Here is a 17,765-nt window from a genome sequence, read left to right on the forward strand (position 1 = left end):
TTCAAGCAGTAATGTAACAATGGGTTGCCCCTCCCTTATAAGAAAATGTTATTTTAAAAATTGACTTCTCTAAATTTTCATTGCACGATTATTTAATTTGAGTTCGAGCCCTTAAATTCTATTTTTTGGCTCAAGACCATCCCAATCAAATAATTCATAGTAAAATATGTTAAAACTTTTTTTATTGCATATATATTTTTAAAAAGAATATTTTTATATAATATAAAAACTTGTGACATTTTGTCACATTTTTTTGTCATATTTTGTGACAAAGTTTATATCCGTATTTGGAATCGAACTCACGACTTAATACGATAATTGAACATTTGTCGCAGCAGCTTAGCGTTATGTTCTCACTGCAGCAGCATAGCGTTATACCTTCACGGATTCTTATATTATTTATTTATTTTAAAGTTGTCTTTTTAATACAAAATATATATTGGTATCAAATAAAATCCAATTTAAATATCTTTTGACTGAAGGTATTCATTCTTGGTCTTAATGGTTGAACTTGATCTGGGGGGGAGGGGGGATATAAAGTAAAACTTTATAGGGTATCAAATAAAGTAATTAAAATGTCTTTTGATTGTAATGATAATTAGTGATCTGCATCGGGCCTAATTTTTCAAGCCTGGCCCTGCCCAAAATTTTTTTAAAAAAAGTTTTGCCGGCCTGAACCCGAAATTTTTTTTAAAAAAACTTCTGAACCTTAACTTTTACGAATAAAAACTAAAATTAATGAATGAAATTGGTACATTTAAATTTATAAATCAAACAATAAAAGAATACTTAGTAACAGGAAAATATCCTTTACTGCTTAAAATTTTAATTATTTAATATAGACATTTTCAGATCATTGTAATTGTATTATAATATAATATATACTCAATTTTTTGTGATAATTATGTTTTTTTTGTGATATATTTTCTTTTTATAAAATTTTTCTTGTTTTTTTGAAATAAAATTGTGTCTATCCTTTTTATTTATATAGTATTAGGAAATCAGCCAGTTTTAATATTATTGCAATAAAATAAAGTTTCAGTTTAAAAGAATAATTTAAGACAATAAGATTTGATTTTAAATTTTATTTTATAAATTTCTATATAAAAAATATAAATTGTATATGCATCTAAAATAAAAAATGACGATTTTATGAAGCCAACAGAAAATGATTAAAACATAATCAGATGATAGATATTGATTGAGATTCTTTGATATAATAGAAACCATCATTTGTCTATGATTAGTTTAAGCTTTTGTTTATTAAAATTTTAAGGCTAGAGACCCCAATAATATGATGATAAATGAAGAAAACTTGTATACATTGTATTTAATTAAAATTTTCTGCAGGATGGAGTTGAATAAACATAATTTTAACCATAAGAAGAAAATTATTACAAGTAATGGGTTAACAAATAAAAATTATATAGGATATCAAGAATTGTAAAATAAATAAATTCCTTGAAATAATTATATAAAAGGATAGAAAATCCTTTTTTTAAACATTAAAATATATTTAAAACTTTTAAATCTATTTTAAATAAATTTTTTACAAATCAAAAATGGCCGCCAATATTTTTGAAGCGATGAAAAAATATCTTAAATTATTTTTCTATCTCTAAATTGTAAATGGGTTGTTAATTGTCAGATATCACCATGCCACTGTTGCTATTTATCTAATAGATTGTTATACAGACATACTTTCATTGCATTCCATAACTGCTTAATATAATTATGCCTATAGATTATGCGCCGTCATTCTCATTTGTCTCCTAAGCTTTTATAAAGATTTACCCTGCCTACATCAGACTCTTTTATATTCGTCAACCTTAGACACATCTTCAATATATATTCCGCATAAATTATCATTCTAAATTTTAAATATATGACAAATCTTATCTCTTATTTTCTCCTATCTATTGATAAGAGGGTTGACAAATAAAAATTTAAATGCATAATATGTGTCCCTCCCTTATGCAATAAATCTTCATACATAACCAGAGCTAGGATGTTTCTAATCTATGGTCCTCCATCAATTGTAAATGGGTAGTTAATTATTTTTACACAGAGATATACTATCAACTGCAATTTAATAGATTTCAATCACAGACATATGCATTCAACTGGATTTCATAACAGGTCAACATAATTATGCTTACAGATCATGCATAGGGTCGGGAGAAATATGAAAATTGCTGTAGAAATATAAAAATTGCTAAAAAAAACAATTTTGCGAGCCTTCAATCGGATTTTGAATTGACTTATTTATCCGCCTATTATTTTTGATAATTACTTTATCTATTGATAAGAGGGTTGACAAATAAAAATTTAAATGCATGATATGTGTCCCTCTCTTATGCAATAAATCTTCATACATAACCAGAGCTAGGATGTTTCTAATCTATGGTCCTCCATCAATTGTAAATGGGTAGTTAATTATTTTTACAGATATACTATCAACTGCAATTTAATAGATTTCAATCACAGACATATACATTCAACTGTATTTCATAACAGGTCAACATAATTATGCCTACAGATCATGCATAGGGTCGGGAGAAATAGGAAAATTGCTGTAGAAATATAAAAATTGCTAAAAAAAAAATTTTGCGAGCCTTCAATCGGATTTTGAATTGACTTATTTATCCGCCTATTATTTTTGTTAATTACTTTATGTAAATACAAAATCGGTAACTATTTTTTCAAAATAATAGGTAACTATAGTATGAGACAAATTTTTTTTACTATCTTTATATTAAAATATATTGATAACTTATTTTATTTTTATTAAAATTTTTTAAATTCCAAAATACATTGACCATTTCTTAATTACTATGATAATCACCTTTATATCTTAAATTAATCAATTTGTTTTTTATTTAAATTTATTACCTAGTCACTTATTTATCTAAACCTTATACGAAATCTTTTAATTTTTTCACCCCTATCCAATCAAATGCAAAACTCTTCTCCCTTTTCAGGAAACTTAAAAATATTTTCCTTAAATACCAGATCATTAATAATAATTAACTGGCACAATTAAGGATTCTTCTAGACATCCTAGAAATCGAAATAGCTTCTATGTAAGAAACCCACTGGACACACTCATGTAAAATCCAATGTAATGAATACAAACTACTATCAACAGGAGAAACTAATATTAATTGGTCTGGTGTTTGTATAATTATAAAAGATAACTTAAGAAGCTTTAAACAGTAGAATATGTAGTATTAGATTTACAATATGTAAAGCTCTAAATATCATAAATGTATACACCCCTGCAAATTATCTTGAAATAAAAAACTTTCTTCCTACCCTCTTAGAATACCTAATTAAATTTCCTAAACGAGATGATTTATTAATCGCAGGTAACTTTAATGTCAAAATTCTAGTGATGTTAAAAGTTACTTTTGAAACTTAACTAGTTACAGTTACTAGTTACATTGGCAAAAACATAACTAGTTACAGTTACTAGTTACAAAAGTAATTAGTTATTAGTTACAGTTATTTTCAAAAGTAACTAGTTACTTACTTTATACATCATTCATATGCGCATTATTTATTTATTGAATGCATTTATTTAATATAAAAAAAATTAGGATAAACAAAGTATAATCAGTTATTTAAAATAATATACAATTTATTTATATAAAAAAATATCGCAAAATTGAATATTTACAACGAATATAAAAATATATATTTGCATTGAAAAAAAAACATTTATTTTTCATAAAAATTAGAATCTAATAAATGTTTATTTGCTTTTAACAACAAATTAATTTCAAAGTTATTATCTAGGTGACGTGCTCGTTTATCTCCAAAAATAGCTTATCTAGACTGAACAAGCGCTCTACGGGAGCACTTGATGTTAGAACAACATTTTATTTAATAAAGAGTAATTTTAACTTTGGAAAATCGTTATATAAAGAAAAAGTGTTGTTATTAGATTTGATAAAGTTTTCTATAAGTTCATCATCCAGATTATTTTGGCGCTTTAGGTCAAAAAATTTAACTATATCAAGTGATGTTGTTTTTGAGCATGATTCATTCGTCTGGGATTCACTTTGAGGTATTAAGGTATTTATTAAATTTAAAATTTCCTCCTTTTTTGCTTTATTCCTTTCTTGCCTAATCCAAGGCCAGTCAGTTTTAAATAAAGGGTGAAGAATTGCAGCAATGATGTTGTCATTATCATAAAGATTATTAAACCTATAACATGATATTATTAATTTATAAATAATTATTTGATTTAAGTTACCTTTTTTCAATACTAGCTAATATAGTGTCCTTTAGAGGTTGACAATATTTTAATCCCTGCACATCTGCCATACATATAAGTATTTGTGTTATTGTTGGGGTATAATAACCCAGATACATGTATTTTTCCCCTTCAAGAATATCAATAGCTTTGGACACTGGTGGCATAATCTAATTTTTAAATTGTAAATTTTTATAAGACATTAATTTAAATTTACACTACAATATTCTTTTATAAAATCACGATCATCTGATGTAAATCTACACAATTTTAATTCATCACATAATGAATCAAATTCCACAGGCACTTGATTTAAAAACGATAATATTTTGGCCAGGGATTTATAACAGGAACCCCATTTTGTTATAACGGGATATGGGAGTTGAGAATGTAATTTTTTTTTAATAAGTTCGGCGGATGGCCCAGATTTATTTTGGAGGTTCCACAAACGTTGGCATTTAGATATAGCTAAGTTATAAACTTTCCTATACCCCTCATTGTTTAAAAGTAACTTGTTGGCATCTTGTGTTGCCACTAAGTTTAATGTATGGAAAGAACAACTTCGATGCCTGGGAAGGTAGTCGAAGTCATTAATATCATAACTGGAGAACCCAGAAGAAGACATTATATCTTCTATTGAGATATATTCAATATCAAAAACAGAATCTTCCTCTATAATAATAGATGGGCAGCTAAATACTCTAAGAGAAATAATTTATAAAGTAAATTAGTTAGGCATACCTAAACGCCTTTGAAAAGTTGCTTGCATTATCCGTTATTGTGCAGATATTTTTATTTTGCATATGGAACTCCTTAAAAACAGCAGTTAAGGCTTTGCTGATCACATCATATGTATGCCTACCTTGTAGTCTTTGGCAGGCTAGAATAGCTGAACGCCTTTCCAATTTCTCCACATCAATCCAATGTACTGTTATACCAATATAGGAGCTATAATTAATATAACAAAAGATAACCAAATGTATTGTGCACTTTAGTAAAAAATAATATTTACCGATTAAATGCTGTCCAGCAGTCAGCTGTTGTACAAACATAATTAGGCTCTAACAATTTTTCTATTAGAATATCCTTCATTTGAATAAAATATTTTGATATTCTTAAGGTTAAGGTTTGTCTGCATATAATCTTCATATTAGGTTGCAGGGTGTTTATCAGCTCAACAAAATCTTCATCATCACAGGTTGTATATGGGTGATTTCCATTTATTATATATTTAATAATTTGTGAATCAAATTTATCTTTGCTGATACCTTTAAAATTTGATTTTCCACCAAAGTCAAGTTTAGTTTGTTTTAACTTACTTGATGTGGCTGAATTAATTTTCTTATTATCTATGGTTTGTTTTATATTTACGGGTTGGTTAGGATGATTTCTCTATAGAGATATGTTTTATATATATAAATATTTAATTAATATTAATTATTCTTATAAAGTTAATTCATTTAATTATTTTATATAATATTAATACAATTTATGTAAACTTATGGAGATATGTTTCCATAAATTAGCTGTGGATGACTTAGATGCAGCAATATACTTTTTATATGGTAGGCATAAGAGACATTTTACAATAATATTAGTATTACTACCAGCCTTCTCTTTGTGGAATTCAAAATATTTTTCAAAACTTGGCCAAGGAAGGTCCTTTTTTTTTTTGCAATTATTGTAGAAGGAGAAGGTATAATTTCTTCATTGAAACATACAGTTCTAAAATGTGTCTAATTTATATATAATTTGATTATAAATAAAAATTCAGGCTAGACCAAAAAATAAATTTCAGAGAGCAATCATTTTTTAAAATTTGAGTAATGTGCTTATGCTTTTGTTAGACTTGGTTCTTGTAAGTAATGATTAATAATTTAATATTAAATTCTAAAATAATCTGTCTTTGTTTTTCCTTATACTAAATTTAATTTTTTTTTTTTACGTATGATATGAAGTTCCAATGCTTGTTACTTGACGGAAAAAAATATATTGTGCTACATTTGTAAATAAATATAATATTAAAATTTATTAAATTAATTGAATTTGCTTACAAAATTATGAAGCCCAGCAGCAATGTAACAATTTAAGAAAAGAAAATCAATTTGAACGGGAAATTATAACAATCAGACATTTTCACAAAATTTTAAATTAATAAATTAAATTTAAAATTAATTTATCACAACATATTAAAAATAAAATTAATTATTTGAATATATTTTTAAAAGTAACTAGTTACTTTTGGCAGTTACATTTCAAAAATTATAACTAGTTACAGTTACTAGTTACAATTTTAAAAATATAACTAGTTACAGTTATTTTTTAGCCAAAATGTAACTAGTTACCTTAACATCACTACAAAATTGGACGTTTAGTAATTAAAAATCATAATTCCTTGGGCTCTGTCGCTCTTAATATAAAATCTGACACTGGCGGCAAAAAATTACTTGAAATTTGCCATAATCTTAACCTTCGAATTGCAAATTCCTTTTTTGAATATTCAAACCCTAAAGAAATTTACACGTGTTTTAATTCTTCTCATAATTCTCGGTCTCAAATTGATTACTTTATTTGTTCTAAATCTACAATTAGTTGGATAACTAATATCAAGGTTCTTCACCAAGTGAATTTTTATTCAGATCATAAAATGATAATATTTTATCTCAAAATAGACCCAAAAATCTCTTTTACATCATTTAAGATGTCACTCATTCATCCCAAAAATTATATACAATGATCAAATTATTAAAAACACACATGAACAAATGAACTTATGGACATCCTACTATACGAACATGTTTAACCCAAACGAACCTCCTCTTTTACTAAATGATACTACAAATGTTCAATCAATACCCTCTACTTCAAATCATCTCTCTTTATACAACCTATTACCTTTAACCCCTCAACCTATATCATCAAATACCATTACCTTAAATACATTACTTTCCACCTCATATCTCCCTTATCATCCTCCTCCAAACCTTCAACTTATACATTCACCTAACTTAGAAACAAATAGATTGCTACCTCCAACTAAAAGAGAAATAACAAATATTATAAATAAACTTAATAATCATAAAGCATGTGGAAATGATGGTATTTATAGTGAATTTCTAAAAATAGATGCTCCACTTTCTCCTGAAATTCTTCTCCCAATTATGACGAAAGTTTGGTATGAAGGTACTTTTCCATCAGATTGACTCTCATATTTTATTCAATTTACCAAAAATAAAAAACCCAAAATTCTTAAAGACTGGAGCGGTATATCACTAAACTCTGTGATATGCAAAGCTTTTATCCATATCATTTTAAATAGATTAAAACCTATTATCGAACCATATTACCTAGACTCAATAGTTTCTTTTAGAAAAGGTCATAATGCCCTTGAAGCCATTATAGCCCTAAAAATTCAAATCGAAAGAGCCAAAATTAGGAAAAATCAATTTTTTATTGCTGCCTTAGACTTTAAGAGAGCATTCGACTATATAATTCATTCGAAATTATGGACTTCTTTAGTGATAATAGAAATTCCTTCTCATTTATTAAAACTTTTAAAAAGTTCATACCAAAATTATTTTATTCAAATTATTCGCACCAATCTCAACTCTCAAAAAATACCAGTCAAATAGGACTAAAACAAGGTTGTGTTTTTGAGTGATTTCATCCTCCAGAAATTTATCTGATTCTTTGTAAAAAGACGATATTAATTATATTTACAATTATTAAATAAAATGTTTAATGATAAAATTATTTTTTAAGTAAAACAAAATTGATAGTGGTACTAAAAAAATGAACTTGCATAAAGTATTCGTCTATCTGTATTTAAATACTTTTTTAAAATTTTTTATAGGTATTTATATTAAATATATTTTTTTTAAATGTATTTGTTATATTAATATTTAAATACTTTTCTTGAAGTGTTTGTATTTATATTCGAATATATTTTTTCGAAAATTTGCACAACCCTGCCTGTAATACCTTGAATATTGAGCTAAAAGAAGATTATTTTATTAAATATATGAAAAAATTTGCCTCTTTTTGAGCATGAATGGGTGGACGGGACCCCTAAAAATAATAAATATTTCGGCTTTTTTAACTTTGCTATAAATTTATTAGACTGGGATAGAAATGATTTATTATTAAGTATAAATCAGACCAGCAGAGGTACCATTTGCATGGCCCGGTCCGGATTTTTTTTTCAAAAATATTTTTCGGCCATGCCTTGGTAAGGTTTTATATTTTCAGGCCCGACTTGGATTTATTTAAAATATATTATATTTATTTTTGATTTTTATAGTTAATAATGAATTTCAAATATTTGGTTTTAAAATAAACGGCCCGGATATTTTTCTAAAAAAAATTTCTGGTTCGAGTATTTTTTAAAAAAATTTCAGGCCCGGCCTGGGTATAAAAAAATTAAAGTACGCCGGTCCGTTACCCGGGCCAGGCTTAGGGCTGGCCTGTAGGTCTCTGATATAAATATATTAAGTATAATTGTTAAGAGATTCAAATTTATAACTTTTTTATTTTGTATTTTCTTATTCTTATTTTGGTTTAACTTATTTTCGTATTTTTATTTTGATATAACTTTCGTGTTATTTTATATTTTACTTAGTCATTCAAATTTTATAACATATATATAGATCGAAAGAAGATTATAATTTAACTTTTTTTAGATATATCTTTTAATTGTTCTTATTTTGTAAATAAATTTGTCTTATGAAATGAATAAAGTTTAATGACTGCACAAGTTTTACATCTATAATTAAAAGCCTTATCACACTGTGACAGTCACACTTTCACAATTTATAATATATATATTTAAAAAATTGTTAATTTTTATAAGTGACTTGTGGCCCAATCGGCAAGAGCGTCGCTTAAAAATCTAATGGACAATCCCAGCAAAATTTTATTTGCTCAATCTGACAAAATATTTTTTACTTTCTTAATCTGGCAAAATTAATCAAATAGATACGATTCAAAGTTTGTAGCTACTTTAAAATTCAAACAATTAAATAGATATTCTTATTATTTTTAAATTTTTAATATTCTTTTAAAAAATATTCGTCCAATAAAAATCACCATAGAATCATAATTTATCAAGCATTCATTCATCTTCCATTTCCATAAAACCATTACCATCTTATACATCATCATATATATACTAGAACTAACTGAAATATCTATAATATATATTATAAATTGTGACTGATATTTTTTAATGTTATGATTTTTTTCTGAAAAACCATTTCATAGGCGTGAATTTTGAAAAGTGTCTATGGCCTAATCGGTAAGAGCGTTGATTACAAATCTGATGGACTTAGGTTCGAATCTCAGCAATGATTATCTTTTTTCTTAATCCAACTTGGTGGTTCCGTCCTTTGGAGATGTTAACTAAATTCCCATTGGACCTTAAAATGTTGTCATTTGCAGACCTCTGGTGGTAAATGCATGGGAAAATATAATGGCAGACGCATATCATTTATAAATGGATTCTTTGGTAGAGGTAAAATCCATTAAGATCTGCTGTTTCCGATGTCATCCTGATTAGAAGTCTGCAATGGGCAAGTTTTGGTGCACCTGCCTGCTCATTTATTTAAAAATTTTGTTTAACTTGCCTGTCCAATGTATAAAAATTATTTATATTGGTTGATTTGGCTCTTTATGTATTATTTTAATGTTTTTTTACTTAAACTTATAAATTATGTAATAAAAAAATAACATCTATAATCAATGATATTAATATATATAAAAGCCGTAGGCACAATGTCACTGTTACAATTTATAATATATTTTAAAAATTCACGATTTTTTTAAAGCGTCTTTGGCCTAATCGGCAAGAGCGTCGCTCACAAATGTGAAGGTCATGGGGTTCGAATCCCAGTAAAGATTTTTTTTTTACCTAATCTGGCAAAATTAATTAAATAGAAGATAAAATAATTAAGTATGACATATTCATATACGATTCGAAGTTTGTTGTTAATTAAAATCAAACTATTAAATAGGTATGTTGTAATTATTCAATTTTTCCTAATTTTATATATTGTTATGTAATTATTTTTTTGAATATTATAATTTTTTTATATTTGAATATTAGAATTAGTTATTATTATATTATAATTTTAGTTGGGCATTGTTAGTTCGCCATTCAAATTTGCAATTTGAATATTAAAAAGATATATATATAGGAAACAAAACCATTAAAAAAAATTCATTATTATTCAACCAACAATTATTTCAATTATTCACGGATTATTATTTTTCAATTTCAAAATAAAGGTTTGATGTTATAAATATTTAATCTTTAATCTTCCTTTTTTTTATAATAATCAACGTCAAAATCCAACACTGGTCCGAAGAGTAAACATACTCAGGGACCGCAGATATTCAGTCTAATAAATAGACTATACAATTAAATTTAGAAGAAATAAATTGTGATTAGAAGTCAATTTTTTTTATATATCAGCGTATTTATGGTAAAGAAAAAATATATATATATATTTTATTTTATTTTCTTTTATTTTTAATGCCGTTTTATGCTTTTATTTTAATCATAATATTAATTACATTGTTGTATAATTTTGGCCGCAGCATTAAGTTATTTGTGATTAAAATTATTTTGAATTCTTTGTAATGTATCTAAGTCAAATTATTTTAAGGAATTTATTGTTGGAAAATATAATGGTAATAAATAATATTTTCGGTAATAGTTTTAGCATTTTTATTAGGTTTAATTTTAGGTAGAAATACATCGTACATCAAAATAGAATATAAGGAATTAGATAAAAAATATATTAAATGAGGAAAATAAGGAGAGAAACATAAACATTGCTAGAAGTACAGAGAATTTCAGACGAATTAGTTTCTATAGCTGTGGTCAGCCAGGCCATATGTCGCGTGATTGTTATTTAACAAAGGATTTGAAATGCGCGGGATGTGGCAAGAATGGCCATTTAGCTATAAGATGTAGATTAAACAATATGATTGTGAGATGTAGGGGAGACTGGGGTTAGGTAAACCGTGGAGCTTGGCAAACCATTTAATATTATTTTAAAATTATAAACACTAGAAGGTTAAAATTTTATCCTAATAAAGATTTTATTAGTTTACATCTATAGACAAAAAATCTTTTGAAATGATTAATTATTAAAAATTTTATTTAAGAAATAAAATTTTGATGAAATTTTCTAAAGATTTTTACATGACAGAATTTTAATTTTTATTAAAATATATATTCATTTATATATAAATTAAATTTTATAGCAAAGTTTAAACACTCTTCTATAATTTGGGAAAGTTTTATGAATATTTATTATGTCTATATAGTATTTCAATCATGATTAGTAAATTTAGAGCTAGCGGGGCTTGCTAAACCATACATGTCAATCCATTTCAATAATTTTTTTTAGCAATTATTACATTATTCGATATGGTGCGAAAATATAAATCCAAAAAAATTAATATAGGAGAATCATTTAATATTGATAATTATTTAGAAGTATATAAAAATTTAATGAATTAATATTATAATTGTAATTAGGCTATTAGGGTATATGAAAATTGTAAATCAACAAGGAAGACTAGCCAACTTACAGGTAAATTTATCTACATTATCTGTCTTATTTTTAAGATATAATCACAATAATTTTATGTAATTTTTAAACAATATAATCAATTTTTAGCAATATTTAATAATAGAAATTATGTAAATATTTTTATTAAATGTAATTTATAAATGATCTTATATTTTAGATTGATTACAATTTAGATGAAATATAGTATTATTGTATTAATTTTATGTATAAACAATAAAATCAATTTTTAGCAATATTAGAAATTATGTAAATATTTTTATTAAATGTAATTTATAAATGATCTTATATTTTAGATTGATTACAATTTAGATAAAGTATAGTATTATTGTATTAATTTTATGTAATTCTTAAACATTATAATCAAATTTTAGCAATATTTAATAATAGAGAATATGCTAATAAAATCTAAATGGTAATGGTAAAGAGATTATCATTTTTAAATTTTATGTTCATAAATGTTAAACTTATAATTAAATAATTATATATTTTACTTGACATTTTTATTTTAGGTATTCCTAGATCAAACTTTATGAGATATTATAAGAGATATCAAGAAAGTGGCATACTTACTAGTGTAGGACAAAATAATAAAAAGAGGATATTCACAGAAGAAGAAGAGGAGATATAACTAAATATCTGATTCAATCTAGCCAAATTTTTTATGGCCTTTCAATTAAAAAGGTATAGTTTATTCTTCATTATTTTATATTGTTTTTTAGATAAAAATATTAGCCTACCAAATGGCAGTAAATATGAAGAAAAAATTTCCTAAATCTTGGAAGGACAATTCAATGGCTGGCCATGACTGGTATTTAGGATTTATGTCAAGAAATCCTACTCTCTCCTTAAGATCCCCTGAAGCTACAAGTATGGCTAGGGCAACTGGATTTAATGAAGAAAATGTTCTATACTCTTTTGATTTATATAAAAGTTTATTAAAAGATTTGTTAAGTAAATGTTTACATTTAATATTTAGGAATATTAGATGAACATAAATTAGAATGTATGGCAATTTACAACCTGGATGAAACTGGACTTACCACAGTTCAAACCCCATCCAAGATTATTGCACAAAAGGGTCAAAAACAGGTAGGATCTATTACTTCCGCAGAAAGGGGTACCTTAATAACATTAGCGCTTGCTGTAAATTGATAAATTTTTTATATGTCCAAAATGTGTATTAAATTAACCAAAATTAAGTTTCAATTTTTATATATAATTAGCTTAAATTTATATGTATTATGATATTTTTAACAATAAAAGAATAAAATTATAGTATATGTATCATTATTAATAAATAAAAATACATTTCAATTTATTATGGCCTAAAAAAACCATTGGTTTAGGAAGCCCCTTGAAGTGGTTTGCCTCACCCCGGGGGCTTGTTGGGCAAATTTACGACTTTTACAAAAAATAAAATTTCAAAAAAATGATTATATTCTAGAATTTTTTTATAAGGCACCTTTATAGAGTATAGTTTTAGGTATCCAATCATATATTGCTTTTTATATTATCTAAAAAAACCCAGGAGCTATAAACAATTTTGTAAAAATTGGTTCACCTAACCCCAATATTTGTGGCCAGGATGGACACACTCAAGAGAAATCTAACAAATGACTAAGAAAGAAATATTTTAATAGTGAATTTTGTAACAATAATAATTTTTTTAATGTTGATAATTTAGTAGCAAATAAGAATAAATATTTTAATTTTAATAATAAATTTGGTAATAATAGTTTTTCTAATTTTAGTTCAGGTAAGAATAAGCATTTTAATTTTAATGATAGATTTGATAATTATAATAATTTTTTTAATGTTAATAATTGTAGTAAAAATAAGTATTTTAATTTTAATAATGATAATTTGGATAATGTTGATATTGTTAGTGCAAGTAAGAATAATTATTGTAATATGAACGATAAATTTTGTGATAATAAAAAGTGTTTTAACGTTGATAATTATAATTCAAGCGATATTAATAGAAGTGATATAAAAATAAAAAGTAGAGATTTTGAAATATATAGAATTAAAAATGTAACTTGTGTAGATGTACGAAAAATGGAATTAGAGAATTTTTTAATGAAGAATAGATGCCCGAGAGTAAAAATAAATATGGATGAAGCAGAAATTTATTTTTTATTAGATACAGGAGCAGAAATTAGTTTGATAAGTATTAAGGATTTTAGGAGATTTTGGCCAGAGAAAGAATTTGTCACAAAAAAGATAAGAGCCAAACAATTGGATGGTAGCGTGGTTAAAATTTTAGGGTATTATAGGGTAAGGTTACCAGGAGTTAATAAAAGTATAAATTTGTGGATAACTACGTTGAAGATTGAACCAATTTTAAGTTGGTGTGATATAAGAATGTTAGGTCCAGTTTATAATTGGTGGAATTTTTTCAAAACTATCCCTGTAGGTAATGATGAAAATAGTGAAATAATAAGGAGTGATTTTGAGAAAATTAAGTTACCTATTATAAAAGATAAACAAGAATTAGTTCTCGATAAACTTAGAAATCGAACAACAGAATTTATTGATAATAGTGAAATAATAAGGAGTGATTTCGAGAAAATTAAGTTACCTAGTATAGATGATAAACAAGAAGTTCTCGATAAACTTAGAAATCGAACAACAGAATTTGTTGATAATAGTGAAATAATAAAAAGTGATTTCGATAGATTTAAGTTACCTATTATAGAGGATAAACAAGAATTACTTCTCGATAAACTTAGAAATCGAACACCAGAGTTTTTGATTAAATATAGAGTCAAAGAGAATAAGAGGTCAAAAGATAAAAATTCTATTGAGGTACCACCAAATCAACAGACAGAGAAATAAAGCAGCAGAACAGGAAGAGATGGTCGAAAATAAAAACAGCAATGAAATAAGTATCATTTTAGATCAACATTTGGAGGTTTTTAAAGAAGAGTTGGGTACATTAAAAAATGTGGAAATAGATATAAAATTAGTAGAGAACTACCAGGCTAAATTTTGTGCAGTAAGAAGATTGCCATTTTCTTGGATAGAAGAGATTGATACAGAATTAAATAAATGGTTAAAAGAAGGTATAATAAAACGGATAGTACATAGCGAATGGGCAACACCGTTAGTGCCAGTAAGAAAACCTGATAGTAGTCTAAGGCTATGCATAGATTATAGGATTTCACTAAATCCTTGGATTATAACGGTAAAGTATCCTTTACCGAGAATAGAACAACTGTTGGCAAATTTGAAAGGAGCGATTTTCTTCTCGAAGATAGATTTCTCTAATGCGTATTTACAGATTAAAGTTAATGAGAATACAAGTAAAATGTTAACGATAACAACACATAGGGGTTTATTTGCGTTTTGTAGGCTATCATTTGGTTTAAAAGTTTCGGCGCCAATTTTTCAAAGGACTATGACGGCGTTATTTCAGGGAATAAAAGGAGTAATGTATTATTTAGATGATTTTCTGATATCGGGTAAAACAGAAGAAGAGCACAATACTAGATTGGTTAAAGTGTTAGATATAATATTGGAAAATGGTTTAAGAGCCAATATGAATAAGAGTGTTTTTGGAGTAAAAGAAATTAAGTATTTAGGACATATTATTAAGGGTAATGAAATTACGCCAATTGCAAAGAATATTGATAAGATAATGAATATGAGAGCCCCGATTAATAAAACGGAAGTACAGGCGTTTTTAGGAGCAACAAATTATTATCATCGTTTTGTTCAAAATTTTGCAGAAATTGCTACTCCGTTCTATATTTATTAAAGAGAAATAAAAAGTTTGAATGGGGAGAAGCACAGGAGAAAAGTTTCGAAAGATTGAAAATAAAGATGGTAGAGAAACCTATATTAAATTGTTTTAATGAGAGTTTAGATATTATATTAGCAGTTGATGCGTCCAATGAAGGTATAGGAGGAGTATTGTTACAGATGATTGATAATATAGAGAAGCCTATTTTTATTATTGTCAAGACAGTTAAATAAGGCAGAAAAAAATTATTCAACTATAGAAAAGGAAGCGTTAGCAGTAAAATTTGGTCTAACTAAATGCAGAGAATATTTATTGGGCCAAAAGTTTTTGTTATATACTGATCACAAACCGTTGGTAGGACTATTTAGAAAAGATAATAAAGAGTTGATGATTTCGCCCAGGTTACAAAAATGGTTGTTATTGGTAGGTAATTTTGATTTTGAAATTAGATACAGAGAAGGTAAATTAAATTGTTTACCAGATATTTTATCAAGATTATTCATAAAAGAAACAGAAGAGGAAGAAAGAGAGTCCAAAACCGATAATGTAGAAATATGTTTAGCAGAAGAGGAAGTGAATAATATTATAAGATCTTTGAAAGTAGATACTAGAGAGAAACCGATAACTTTGGAACTGGTAGATAATATATCTAAACAAGATGAAGAATTAATGAGAATTAAAGCATGTTTGAAAGGAGACATAGAATGGAAAAATGAGGACAAAGCATTCAAAACCGTTAAGAATGAATTATATATTGAAGACAATTGTCTGATGAGAGGATATCGTGTAGTAATTCCATGGACGTTAAGAAAAGATATTCTAGCAACGATACATATAGGACACCAAGGTATAGAAAGGATGAAAAATAAAGCACGGGAATATATTTGGTAACCCCAAATGAATAGGGAAATAGAAAGTTTAGCTAGAAGTTGTGATACCTGTAACATGTGGGCAAATGTACCATCAAAAAATAAAACAGATAAATGGCCAGAAACAGAGGTTCCAGGGAAAAGAATACATGTAGATTTTTTAGAATATGAAAAACAAAATATTTTATCATGGTAGATGCTGGGTCGAAATGGATAGATTGTCAACAGGTGTCAGGTTTAACGACAAGAGTAGCCTTGACGAGAATAAAGGATTTTGTAGGTAAGTTTGGATAAATGGAAACTTTAGTTTCGGATGGAGGACCAGCGTTTAAAGGCAGAGTGTTTGACCAATTTTGTGAAAGTTGGAATATTAAGCATTTATTATCGCCATCACATTACCCGAGAAGTAATGGACAGGCTGAGAGAATGGTTTTCATTGTAAAAAGCTGGCTTAAGAAAGAAAAATATGGAGAAGGAAAATGGTGGTTATTGTTATTAACTTACAATAACACTAAGACAGCCAAAGGGAAGTCATCTGCGGAGATATTTTTAGGTAGAAAAACAAAAATGGAATTAGATTTTTTGAAAGAAAAAATAAAACAAAAGGATAATACATATGTGGAGAAATTTAAGGTTGAAAACTTAGTTTGGATTCTTATGTTTGATGGTCCAATTAAATGGGGGAAGAGAATAATAAAGAGAAATTTAGGAAGAAAAGGAGTTGCGGTAGAAATTGAAGGACAAAAGGGAACTTGGTCTAGACATATCAAACAAGTAAGACCTAGATACTTAGAGCAATAATATTGGAGATAATTATAGATAGAATGTTTTAGGATTTAGGAAAAAATATATATATTATGAGATGGAAATTGATGATAGACATAATTATGAGAATCATAATTTCTGACGATATGGAATTGATGATAGACATAATTATGAGAATCATAATTTCAGAGAATATAGAATTGATGATAAACATAGTTATGAGAATCATAATTTCTGACGATATGGAATTGATGATAGACATAATAATGAGAATCATAATTCTAAGGATGATAAATTGATGAAGGACATAATTATGAGAATCATAATTCTAAGGATGATAAATTGATGAAGGACATAATTATGAGAATCATATTTCTGATGATATGGAATTCATGATAGACATAGTTATGAGAATCATAATTTATAGAGGAATAGAATAATTACGAGCGTATGAGAGATTATAGGAGATTATTAGATTTTTTTTAAAAAAAAAATTAAATTATATAGTAATTTGTTTTAGATGGCTTCCT

This window comes from Gordionus sp. m RMFG-2023, chromosome 1, assembly GCF_954871325.1.
Source record: "Gordionus sp. m RMFG-2023 chromosome 1, tfGorSpeb1-WG-v2, whole genome shotgun sequence".
In the NCBI taxonomy this organism is placed as follows: Eukaryota; Metazoa; Nematomorpha; class Gordioida; order Chordodea; family Parachordodidae; genus Gordionus; species Gordionus sp. m RMFG-2023.